This window comes from Beta vulgaris, chromosome 5 (assembly GCF_026745355.1).
Source record: "Beta vulgaris subsp. vulgaris cultivar EL10 chromosome 5, EL10.2, whole genome shotgun sequence".
Taxonomy (NCBI): domain Eukaryota; kingdom Viridiplantae; phylum Streptophyta; class Magnoliopsida; order Caryophyllales; family Amaranthaceae; genus Beta; species Beta vulgaris.
Window position 1 is genome coordinate 65,681,242 of NC_079206.1, and position 14,313 is coordinate 65,695,554.

At 34.2% G+C, this 14,313-nt stretch overlaps 1 long non-coding RNA gene across 1 annotated transcript; it reads left to right on the forward strand.

Annotated features, from left to right (window-relative positions):
- Positions 1-8,854: 8,854 nt before the first annotated feature.
- LOC104894618 (uncharacterized) lies at positions 8,855-9,882 on the forward strand. Its single transcript, XR_790237.4, has 2 exons — positions 8,855-9,064; positions 9,498-9,882. It is a non-coding gene; the product is annotated as an uncharacterized LOC104894618 (long non-coding RNA).
- Positions 9,883-14,313: the final 4,431 nt, after the last annotated feature.

Genomic DNA, 14,313 nt, shown 5'->3' on the forward strand with positions numbered 1-14,313 from the left:
ATGACCAAAACAAAACTATATATGTCTACGATCTGAAAACTTTAAACTCTGGTACGTAGTCTGTCTAAATAACATTCTCCAACTCATCAATGCCATATAATCAGACTGGCCTGAGTATTTTCGAAAGGTAAAAAAAATACACATAGTACTACTATTTGCTCGCCAATGCAGCATGACTTCTTGCTTATCCCATACATAGGGAATAACATAAACTTTTTCCTTAACTTCCAACAACGATCATATAAAAGCAAAAAGAATTGAAATATTACAAGTACATCATCATAAAAGTAATACTAATATATGATAACTAAATATATATAGTTTAAGATTTGTACTAGATGCACCACTATGGCTTAAAATATTTATTTCAAAATTTTAAAGTGTACTTGATTTCAAGATATAGAATAGCCAAGGTGATTATAGCTCCCAGGTAAGGAAGTTACCCACAGCGTCGGGGAGAGCCTTCCTAATCCTAGACAGAGCTTGTCACCCCAACATATCTACACCCTTCATCTTTCAAAATAAAAATAATAAATATATATATATATAACCTTTTGTGGTACTAGCAAGATGCATCTATACAAATCGTCAAAAAGAAAACAATTAAGCTTAACAAAAAATTTAGAATGCAAATGCGAAACTCTTATCTACCCATCCTATGTCTACCCATCAATTTTAATATTCAACTTTTATCTTTTCAAACCTGAAAAACTGATACCACTTTGTAACACCCCAAATTACTCACTTTTATAAATAATTTAATAAATAATATTGAGTAATTTAGGAGTATTACACCACGTGACTAACACGCTTTCGGCAACCAACTACTAACTAACCAAAATAATTTGCAGCGGAAGACTTTTACCAAAAATAATAATAATTCTTTATTAATAAAAGTAAATATTGTCTCAATACTCAAAATAAATGAAACACTCTAATCTAGGTGAAGATCCCTTCCTAGTATGCTCCCATGCACATCCAAAATTCACCTGAAATCTGCTTACCAAAAAGGTAAACAGGGCAAAGCCAAATAGGAAAAAGAAAATACGCGTCAGTATAAAACTGAGTACGAAATGTACTAGATAAGTAACACATTTGTTAGTTCGTAACAATTTTTCATTTGAAAACTCCATCACCAATAATTCAAGAATAACTCTTTAAGAATAAACTATTTTCAAACACTTAATAATAATTCAAGAATAACATTTTAAGAACAAACTCTTGCCAAACACTTGAATAATAATTCAAGAACAACCTTTTAAGAACAAACTCTTTCCAAACATTGAATAGAATTCAAGAATAACCTTTTTAAGAATAAACTCTTTCCAAACAACTTGGATTAAAAATAATCCTGAAAACAATTCCTCTTCTTATCTCCCCTTCTATTTTGCTAAGTGTGCACACCCCCAAGCTAGTCATCCCATCACGGAGCTATATCAAGGGGTAACTATAATTGCCAACAAGTGGACTTTGAATCTCTTGATATTAATCAAGCGGAAATAATAATAATATGACTTGTAAGTCATGAGTAAACCTCCTTCCTCATAAACAACTTTTTGAACATTCAAAGTTCATAAAAACCAATCAACCTTTCCTTGTAAAAATAATTTAATTTTCCAAAAAGGATAACAAAACTTCTATATAAAAATGATTGATAAAATCATTCATTCTTTTCACTTTCAAGAGTGAATAATAAAACATTGTAACCATTTTAAATCAAATTTCTAAACCAATCCAACCAATAAAATCAATAAACAACTTTATCATATAAACCACATTTTAAAAGATCTAGCTACATAACGTACCTTGATCTTGCACAAACTAATACTAGTATCTTCACTTATTCTTATACTTGAGCTTTCTCATAGCCAACCAACAAGCAATCTACCACATGAACTTAATCATGAATTTAAACATGAATGATCTATCATGAGCATAATATTTTTGAGTAAGAAATATGAAAATATTTTTCTTAACAAAGAAAATTGAAACTTGAATAAGAAATATAAAACTAGAATACATAGGAAGAGAAAGAAGAACTTTGAAGTAAGAGAATATGAATTCTTCAAAGTTGTTGTGTGGAAAAGATGGCTTAAGGATGGGGTATTTATAGGAGTAGAATAGGTAGTACTTAATTTCAAAAATTAAATAGTTTGTAACCTTCACCATAAATTAAGGGATTAAACCAAGATTTGTAACATCCATCATAAATTTGGAAGTTATAGGAAAACAAAACTCCCTCCATTCACCATAAATCCCGTAGGAAATATGCCCCTAAAAAAAAATTTTTTTTTTTTTTTTTTTTTTTGGTTTTCTGAAATTTTTTGACTAGGATTTAATACCAAAAGCTTAACAAATTAATTTTGGCGCCATATTCCCGCCAAAATAATTAAAAATCATTGAAAATACTAAAATACCCTTTGCTTAAAATATTTATTTTAGAAAATAAATATAAAATAAATATTTTATTATTTAAATAAATACTAAAAATATGGGGTATTACATTAAATTTCGGAGCTCGAACCCCGAGAAGGTCCGAAAACGTGTATTATAACCTTTACTTTGGCTGTTTTCGTGACATTTTTGGACTATTTCGGACCTGGACATATTTTCTCCCAAAACGTTCATAGGAAGGTCGACGTGACTTGTAACGTTGCGCGGGTGCTTGACACCATTTGTGTTGCCTCGAAAAGCCTCTAAACACCCCATTTGTTCAGTTCTCCTGAAACCTAAAATTGTCTCGAAATGAACGTAAATGCATCCATATATTCGTTACAAGCCACATTACTCCTTTTCAATGACCTCCCTGTTCCCCTATGAGGCATCCCGTGGCGTCTGGAGCTCGGATCCCGGAAAAGTCCGAAAGCGTGTATAATAACCTTCAATTTTGGCTGTTTTGGGGACATTTTTTGACTATTCTGGGTCTGGTCATATTTTCTCCTGAAACATTCATAGGAAGCCCAACGAGACTTGTTAACTTGCGCGGGTGCTTGGCACAATTTGCATTGCCTCGAAAAGCCGCATAACACCCCATTTGTTCATTTATCGTGAAACCCAAAATTGCCTTGAAATGAACGTAAAAACATCCACATATTTGTTCCAAGCCAGATGACTGCTTTCCAATTCTCTCCCATGTCTCTAGGAGGCATCCCGTGTCGTTCGAATCTCGAACCCCTGGAAAGTCAAAATACGAGTATTATAACCTTCAATTTTGGTTGTTTTTGCGACATTTTTGTACTTCTCCGGACCTGGTCATATTTTCTCCCGAAACATTTCTAGAAGTACCGACGTCACTTGTATTGTTGCACGCACGGGTGCTTGGCACCATTTGCATTGTCTCAAAAAGCTTTTGAACCACCCATTTGTTGTTTTCTCGTGAAACCTAAAACTGCCTCGAAATAAAAGTAAAGGCATCCACATATTCGATCCAAGCCACATGACTCATTTCCAATGACCTCTCATGCCCATAGGAGGTATCTCGTGGCGTTCGGAGCTCAGGCCCTGAGAGTCCCTTTACCTTCAATTTTTGCTGTTTTTGGAATATTTTTTTTTACTTTTGCGGGCCTAGTCATATTTTCTCCCGAAACATTCCTTGGAGTGTTGCATGACTTGTAACGTTATGCTGGTTCTTGGCACAATTTGTATTGCCTCAAAAAGCTTCTGAACACCTCATTTGTTCATTTCTAGTGAAACCCAAAATTATCTCGAAATGAATATAAAGGCATCCACATATTCGTTCCAAGCTACATGACTGCTTTTCAATAACCTCCCATGTCCCTACGAGACATCCCGTGGCGTTCGGAGCTCGGACCCTGGGAAAGTACGAAAGCATGTATTATAACTTTCAATTCTGACTGTTTTTATGACATATTTGTACTTCTCTGGACCTGGTCATATTTTCTGCCGAAACATTACTAGGAGTACTGACGTGACTTGTAACGTTGCACATGTGCTTGACACCATTTGCATTGTCTTAAAATGCTTCTAAACACAACATTTGTTCATTTCTCGTGAAACCCAAAATTGTCTCGAAATGAACGTAAAGGCATCCACATACGCGTTCCAAGCCATATGACTCATTTCCAATGACCTCCCATATCCATAGGAGGCATCCCACGGCGTTCGGAGCTCGGACCCATAAAAGTCCGTAAGCGTGTATTATAACCTTCAATTTTGGTTGTTTTGGGGACATTTTTGGACTTTTCCGAACGTGGCCATATATTCTCCAGAAACGTTCCTAGGAAATCCAAAGTCACTTATAACGTTACCCGGGTGCTTGGCACCATTTGTATTGCCTCGAAAAGCCTGTAAACACCCCATTTGTTCATTTCTCGTGAAACCTAAAAAACCTCGAAACAAACGTAAATGCAACCACATATTCGTTCCAAGCCACATGATTCTTTTCCAATGACGTCTCATGCCCCTAAGAGTCATCCCGCAGCGTTCAGAATTCGGCCCCAGGGAAGTGCAAAAGCGTGTATTTTCTCTCGAAACATTCCTGGGAGTGTCGACATGACTTGTAACATTGCGCGGGTGCTTGACACAATCTGTATTGCCTCGAAAAACCTCTGAACACCCATTTCTTCATTTCTTGCGAAACCCAAAATCGCCACAAAATGAACGCAAAGGGATCCACATATTCTTTCCAAGCGACATGACTCCTTTCCAATGACCTACCATGTCCTTAGGAGGCAACCCATGGAGTTCGGAGCTAGGATACCCGGAAAAGTCAGAAAGCGTGTATTATAACCTTCAATTTTGGTTGTTTTTGGGACATTTTTGGACTTTTTCGGGCATGACCATATTTATTCGCGAAACGTTCCTAGGCAAGCTGAAGTGACTTGTAACGTTGCACGGGTGCTTGTCACCATTATTGTTGCCTCGAAAAGAATTTGAACATCCCATTTGTTCATTTCTCGTGAAATTTAAAACTGCTTTAAAATGAACGTAAAGAATCCACATATTCGTTCCAAGCCACATAACTCCTTTTCAATGACCTCCCATGCCCCTAGGAGGCATCCCGTGGCGTTAAGAGCTCGGACCCAGAAAAGTTCGAAAGTGTGTATTATAACCTTAAATTTTGGCTGTTTTTGGGACATGTTTGGATTTCTCCAGGCCTGGTCATATTTTCTCTTGAAATGTTCCTAGGAAAGTCGACTTGACTTGTAACGCTGCACGGGTGCTTGGCACCATTTGTGTTGCCTCGAAAAGTCTCTGAACACCCAATTTGTTCATTTCTCGTGAAACCCAAAATTATCTCGAAATGAACATAAAGACATCAACATATTCGTTCCAACTTCCACGCCACATGAATCCTTTCCAATGACCTCCCATGCCCCTAGGAGGCGTCCCCTGGCGTTTGAAGATCGATCCTCGGGAAAGTCCGGAAGCCTGTATTATAACCTTCAATTTTGGCTGGTTTTGGGACATGTTTGGACTTTTTCGAGCTTGGTCATATATTCTCCCGAAATGTTCACAGTAAAGGCGATGTCTACGTTGCGCGGGTACTTGGCATTATTTGCCTTGCATTGAAAAGCCTCTTAACACCGCATTTGTTCATTTCTCGTGAAACCCAAAATTGCCTCAAAATAAACGTAAATGTATCCATATATTCGTTCCAGGCCACTTGACTCGTATCCAATGACATCCCATGTCCCTAGAAGGCAACCCGTGCCATCTGGATCTCGGGACACGGGAAAGTCCGAAAACGTGTATTATAACCTTCGATTTTGGTTGTTTTTGGACTTATTCAGGCTCGATCATATTTTTCTCCCGAAACATTCATAGGAGTGCCGTTATCACTTGTAACGTTGCGCGGGTGCTTGGTATCATTTCTGTTACCTCAAAAAGCTTCTGAACACCCCATTTGTTCATTTCTCGTGAAACCCAAAATTTCCTCGAAATGAAGGTAAAGGCATCCACATATTCATTCCAAGCCACATGAATCCTTTGCAATGACCTCCCATGCCCCTAGGAGGTGTCCCGTGATGTTCGGAGATAGAACCTCTGGAAAATCCGAAAGCGTGTATTATAACCTTCTATTTTGTCTATTTTTGGGACATTTTTGGACTTCTCCTGACCTAGTCATATTTTCTCCCGAAACGTTCCTATGAAAGCCGACGTGACTTGTAACATTGCGTGGGTGCTTGACACCATTTGTGTTGCCTCGAAAAGTCTCTAAACACCCCATTTGTTCTTTTCTCGTGAAACCAAAAACTGCCTCAAAATGAATGTAAAGGCATCCACATATTCTATCTAAGCCACATGACTCATTTTCAATGACCTCCTATGCCCCTAGGAGGCATCTCGTGGCGTTAGGAGGTCGGGCCTCGGGAAAGTCCGAAAGCATGTATACCTTCAATTTTGGCTGTTTTTGAGACATTTTATGATTTCTGCAAGCCTGGTCATATTTTCTCCCGAAACACTCTTTGGAGTGCTGCATTACTTAAACGTTGCATGGGTGCTTGGCACAATTTTCATTGCCTCGAAAAGCTTCTGAACACCACATTGTCTCGAAATGAACATAAAGACATCCACATATTCGTTCCAAGCTACATGACTCCTTTCCAATGACCTGCCATGTCCCTAGGAGGCATCCCGTGGCGTTCAGAGATCGGACCCTAGGAAAGTCCGAAAGCATGTATTATAAGTAGTTATAACCTTCAATTTTGGCTGTTTTTACGACATTTTTGTACTTCTCCGGGCCTGGTCATATTTTGTCCCGAAACATTCCTAGGAGTACCGACGTGACTTGTGGTGTTGCACGTGTGCTTGACATCATTTGCATTGTCTCGAAACGCTTGTGAATACTCCATTTGTTCATTTCTCGTAAAATCCAAAATTGTCTCGAAATGAACGCAAAGGTATCCACATACGCGTTTCAAGCCACATGACTCATATCCAATTACCTCCAATGTCCCAGGGAAGCATCCTGCGACATTCAGAGCTTGGATCCAGAAAAGTCGGAAAGCGTGTATTATAACCTTCCGTTTTGATTGTTTTTGGGACATTCTTGGACTTCTCCGGGCTTGGCCATATTTTTTCCCAAAACATTCATAGGAAAGCCGAAGTGACTTGTAACGTTGTGCAGGTGCTTGGCACCATTAGTGTTAACTCCAAAAGCTTTTAAACACCCCATTTGTCATTTCTCGTGAAACCTAAAACTGCCTCGAAATGAACATAAAGGCATTTATATATTTGTTCCTAGTCATATGACTCATTTCCAATGACCTCCCATGTTTGACCTTCTATATGAGGCAGAGAAAAAAAAAAGAGGAGGTGATAAATTTAATTATTCATTCAGACAAAGAAAATTTACTAAAATATATAGTATATATCTATAAATTTTTTGTTCTTTCTTAAGAAAAAATCACAGCCATTTTCACTCCATCTATCCTAGGAGAAGTTTCAATGCCAAAGAAGTAAGAATCAAAGAATCATTCTCTTTTAATACCACGTTGATCCTCATGAAAGAGAGCATTTTATTAATACACTGTTGGAATTGGGAGCACTCTAATAAAATAACCTTGGCTTCTAATAATTATTTATAGATGAACTGGAAACAACTACGTACTATCGTAGTACAAGTAATTGATTAATTATTGACAGAGAATATATTCAGAAATTATAATAATATTTTCTCATGGATTTAGAATATATTTATATAATTATCATTATATCGTTAGAATTATTCTCTATCAATTATAATAAGTACAAATTAACGTGCACTATTAGAATTCAAGCTTCCATAAAGTACTTTATTTTCCTTGAGAAGCGGGGACTATGGCCGTATGGCGTGGGCGTGGCTAATTAAATCAATCTTTTGTATACATTATCCACGTTCGTGATGGCGATTGTTTAACAAGTAAGGGTGTTCTTTTGGTCTAAGTTTGACTTTTAAAGTTGAACAAGTAAGGGTGTTATTTTGGTCTAAGTTCTTACATTAGGGGTGCTAATCGAGCTGGACAGCTCGCGAACAACTCGACTCGGTCAAAGCTCGATTCGAGTTGACTCGTGCTCGCTCGAATCAGCTCGAAACTCGATAATTTACAGAAAAATCAATAATTTTCTACGTTAAATCTTTGAAAACAAAAATTAACCTTGAAACTTAATATAATAAATTAATACCCTTTAACAATATATAATTTCCATAAAGAAAAGAAAATATAATCAATAATTTTCTTTAAAAAAATTTAAATTCAAGAGGGCTAAAACATTAAACGAGCAGTTGATCGATTCGGCTCGACTCGAAACCTAATGAGCACGAGTCGAGCAACCCCCAGCTTGCGATCGACTCGCTCGATAAGCATACCCCTAGTTGTATGTATAACTTCTGAAATTTTTCAAAAACTTGTCACAAATTTATTTATCTTGAAATAAGACTTTTACCCCTTGTAAGATGGAGTTATTCTAAGGCTATGTTTGCCAATACTGTTTAAAAATGATGAATTAACTCAAACTGAAAATAAAAAAAACAATAGCTGATATAATTAAAACCTGATAAGTTAATGGAGTATAAATTATTTGGTAAAAGTACTTTGTTTTTTAAAGAGTTTGAATTTCTAAAACATTTTTTTGGGATAGAGCAATACGATAGAAGAAAAGAGAGATACAAACGAAAATCTCTTCAATTTCTTGAATTGATCATGAGCTATTCGAAATTTCATACTTTCTTTATTATGAAATAAGTGAAACACTTTCCTCAAAAAGTTCTTACATAAAAGAGAAAAATAATTCACTTATTTCTTCGAATGAAGTATATCAATTATTGGTCCATATAAACATCTTTAATCTTACACCCTCCATCCCTCATTAAATAAAAGATAAGATCACAAAACACGAGTTGTGTAATTAATCCAAAAGAAAAAAGTATTACGATGGCATCTAATAACTAATGTTCAGCTAACTAATTATTTATTTAGTACTCGACGCAACTTTGGCATTATGTGCGTCAATCTAGTATAAATACTGCCTTTAACCCAATAACTTAAGCGCACTCGCATACTATCATAAAGAAGACGAAACAAGAGAAACTATCAGAGAAAGATGTCATCAGAATGCCCAGGTAATTAATACAATCCAGCTTAATTAGCTTTTTGATGATTTTAAACGTTGTTCTATTATATCATTGTATCTTCACAACTCATACTATATAACTAGTTATTAGGCTCGGGCTATGCCCCGAATAAGAAATTTTCATTTATTAATATAATACTTTATGATAATAACACTAAATACAACTTAGCCTTGTGGTTAGAACTTTAATATATGTATTTGAGGTCTCGAGATTAAACCCTATACTATGCAGCACAGTTTCTTGTTTTTGCACGCCTTTTAATATATTTGTATAGATACTAGTAATATACTTACCAAATATCATAAAGAAACCGTACTCGTTTTTTTTTATTAGTCTAGTACTTTAATATAATATACTTACCATAACTATAATATACAATATAACGTGTAATGTACTTATATTCTATTGTTTTATATGGAAGAATGTATGGCCAGAACTAGTTGGAGAAAATGGGAAGTTGGCTGCTGAAATTATACAAAGAGAGAATCCCAATGTTACTGAAGCCACTGTTTTACCAGATTGGAACTCCAGTAATCCTAAACTTCAGTTGCAATCGAGTTTGGGTTTGGGTTGATTGTGAGGGAATCGTCGTTCGTCCTCCTATGATTGGTTAATCATTAATAATGTTGCAACTATAGTACCATGTTTTTTACTTTATGAACTTTTATTTTCACACGCACTTTCTAATACTCCTTTGAGAAGGGTGTCCTAATATTTCTCATGTATCGAAAAAAATGTATTAGAAACTAATTAATATGTACTGAAATAATTATAATATTTAAAATAAAGTGATTTTGTTGTGTGTTTATGACGATCTCACTTTATCATATCCATTATTCATAAAATGTCCTGCATATTTTTTAAGAGAAAAGGTAATAAGGGATGAGTTGCCAACTTGCCATATCTCTGAACAAATTAAATTTAGTACAACGATCATAAGAAACATAATAAAATAGAAGAAAAAATTAAGAAAACAACAACAATATCAGATAAAGTAGTTAAGTGTAGAAGATTTAATTTCTTCTTTTCCAGAGTTTTTTTTGTTCAACCATCTAATTCTGTGAAGAGTAATAAGTCATAACATGTGCGTGCTCTTAGTAGGGATAATAATGGGTAGGATCTATATATGATCCTTTAGGATTTAGATGTCAGATTCATATTCATTTTTCAAGCATGGATTCATATTCGACCCGGATCCGATGGATAATAAAATTGAGGATCTATATACATATCCAATGAATCCTACGAATTTGGTTCTAAAACGGATCCGGATCTGGGTAATAATTTAGGACCCGATCTAGATCCATTTTTAAAAATTAGGATCCAAATCCTACTCAAATGCGTAAGGTCCAAAATTTGAGGATCCAAATCTGCTAAAAATGAATCTAGATCAACATATCGGGGTAGGGTCCATTGCCCACTGATATCCTTAGCTCTTAGTAGTTAGTTAAATCCTCCCGGTAAGGCAATCACCTGATCGAGATAGGGATTTAAATGATGATCAATTCGACGAAAAGGCCATCTCAAGAAGCGGAGTTCAGTCAAGGTGCACTAAACATCAAATCATATTAGGAGATCGGGCAATTGTGTTACCCATTTAGTTGCTCGATGGGATCGGAGGTTATATTAACGGTGAAGTGTGTATGTTGAACTATTTGATTTCCACCAAAGTTTAATAACTTTGGTTGAACTTGATTTAAGTTAATATTATGTGAGAAAAAAGCCAAAAGGTTATTATGTCATAAAATAAAAATTTGATCATGATAAACTAATGTAAAAAAGGGTGGTTATATTCAAAAGATGTCACTATATTAGCTAATAATAAATTACAGTAAATTAATATTTTGAAAAATTAATATATGATAAAAAAAATCACTATATTACTCCCTCCGTCCTAAAATATAGTTCCCATTTCTATTTTGGGAGTCAAATTTTAAAAATTTTGACCAACTATTCTTACTAATGTATTAAAAAAAAACATATTCATGAGGGGTTTTATTAGATTCGTCTGAATGTGTAAATTCGTAATATCAACTTTTTATATTTTTTACTAATAAGAAATAGAAGATATCGTAGGTCAAAGGTATGTCTTGGAGATTGTGCAAAATAAAACGGGAACTATATTTTGAGACGGAGGGAGTATATAAATAATTTTTGGTCCATGTTGTCTTTTAATGCAATAGCACTAATACACATGATAAAATGATTAACTGGCCACGTTACTCGCAACTCTAGAAATATTGTATTTCTTCTACAAGTTGTGAAAGTAACTCATTATTCAAAAGATAAGATAAGATCAGCATCATTATCTTTTATGAAAAAGATCCGTATGATTATGACATTGATTAGCACCTTACATTATCTTCGTATCTTAGAATACAAAATGATTATTCTAATTCGAAGTTTGACAATTGTAGCTAAGGCATCAGAACATTATATTATTGCGCGTCTGCGTTATACTTAGGCAATGTTTAGTTCACCTGAAATTTTCTGATCTGAACTTATCTGATTTGATCTGAACTTATTTTTTCAGATCTGATCTGAACTTATTTTTTCTGATCTGATCTGATCTGAACTGATCTGATTTACAAGATCTTATTTTTTATAATATACTTCCTCCGTTTCTAAATAAGTGCAACATTTCTTGTTTGCACGTTTGCCAATGCATTATTTTAACCATTAATATCTTCAATGATCAATAAGTAAAAATTATAAAAAGTTGATATTAAAAAAATTCACATTCAGACGAATCTAACAAGATCTCACATGACTATGTTTTTCCTAAAATGTAAATCACTAAAGCTAATTAAAGTTTAAAATATGAATAGTAAATACTATGCAAATGTTGCACTTATTTAGAAACGGAGGAAGTATATTATTACTATTATATTATTACTTTGCAAATCATTATTATGCAATACATTATAAGATCTTCTTTATAGTATTACTATTATTATCATTTTATTTCTATTACAACTTTTACACAACTTTTATTATTAATAATAATTATTATTATTATCATAATTATAAGAACAACAATAATAGTTATAATCATAATAATTATTATTATTACTAAAAATAATTATATAACTCAAGTCATTAATTTATAAGAGCACTTATACAATGTTTCACACTTTTCCTTTAAAAAAATGTTTCACACTTCAGAAGTCGGCAAACTCAACTCTTTTTTTCCATATAAAATAAAATAAGATATACAAACAACTATGACTTGAGCAAAAAAAAATAAATATCGTGCAACTTCAAATAGCTAGAGAGATTTGGAATTCGGTGGGAAGAGGTATACCGAATCTAAATTTATAATTTGTATCTCACACTTAGCTTACTTTGAAATGTAATCCGAACTTAGTAGTTTCGTTGTCATGAATTTGAGATATCATATTGTATATATTTCTTGTTTTTGCGTCAATCTTATGTTCTTAACACGTGGATTTTGATTTTCTATTATTTAATAACAACAAAATAACTTAATATAATGATAACAATGACATTTATAATGGTAACAACAAGATTAATAATAATTACCAATATTAATAATTAATAAGTACAACAACAACAACAATAATAATTCTTTTGAACAAATGTACTAGTAAATAATAATACTCCCTTTGTATTTTTTTTATCTTTCTCACTTAGAATCTTGACACTATTCACAATTAGAAGATCTTTTAGATTTTTCTCAATGTATAAGAAAAAGTATAGTCATGTGGGGTCTTGTTTGATTCGTCTCAATGAGTACTTTATTAATATTCAATTATTATAATTTTTACTAATATGCAATGAAAGATATTTAATAATAATAATAATGAGTTTTTAAATATAAGCATGATCTGATCTGAACTGATCTGATCTAATCTGATCTGAACTTATTTTTTCTGAACTGATCTGATCTGATTAGATCTGAAATAAGCAAAAATAAGGTGAACTGAACATAGCCTTACACTGTCTAATAATTGTCTTAAACTCATAATTACTCAAAAGGGATTATTTGATTATTCAGAAAGAAGAAGAATATATTTAAAAGAAATCAGAGAAATATGTGATAATCCCAAGTAGAAGTGGCCATTGAACGAGCCTAATTGGACCCAGCCCTGAACCGACTTGCAAGAAAAACGAACAACCCGGACAACTGTCAAATGACCGGGCTTGAACAAGCGCGGAACCGAGCAAACATAAGGGCTCTCATGGGCCGGGCCCAATTGATAAGGGAAGAAACCGGCCCGACACTAGCACTGAACCGGACCGTAAACCGCATGTAGCCCTAAATCGAACTGTAAACCGTACTTAACTCGGTTTCGAACTGCTAAACGAGTTCTAAATATGCCTAAAAGTTCTTCATCCCCGACGAAGTTATAATAACACTAGCGTATATGCAGGGGCGGATCCAGGATTTCGAATTTAATAGCGCACCAAATTACAAAAGAAAAATCATAATATCATATTTTAAAGCAGCGTAACACTTTAATTTTTACGGCTTCAATAGACAATATTAAGTATTATTTCCATTTTTAGTAAATTTAACATATTGACTTTCACACTCATCAACAGATGCAACTTTAACTTCAATTTGTTACTAGAGTTTTTAAGAAGTTGATACAAATTTAGTAAATGCAAATAGAAACCAATACAAAATTTTAAATACTAAAATGTATTTGTAAGTATTTGTAAATAAATCTCGGTCATAAGAGCAAGAAGTAAAAATGAAAAATAAAAAGTAAAACAGTAAGCTGGAAATGTGTGCGAGGGAATCGAACCGCTGCCACACGCAAGAACATGTTATTGAGAGAACCACTGGAGCAAGTTGCGGTATGTGCAATTATCGCACGCGTTTTGATTTTAAAAATTGTAAAAATCTACTTGGCATTAAAAGTAAACCGAATTTTTTTTTTTGGTGGGGAACGTGCCACCCAAGACGCTAATTAACAGGTCCGGCACGCGAGCATATTCACGCTTTGGTGGGCTAATGGTGATTAACTTCATGTACAACCTTGTCTCATTGAGAAGGGAGGAGTGTGGTTTGCTTAACTAAATCAATTTCCAGTGCTTCTCTTCTTTTCTGAAAATTCCCACTGGTAGGCTCCTATATATTCTTAAGAATTCCCAATAATGGTATATTTAACTTTTTTTGCTTCTCATTGCTAGATCTCGAAAATTACGCAAATATAGCATTAATGAGACTTAAACGTTAATTTCATGTTTAGTTTCAATACTTCTGTTAA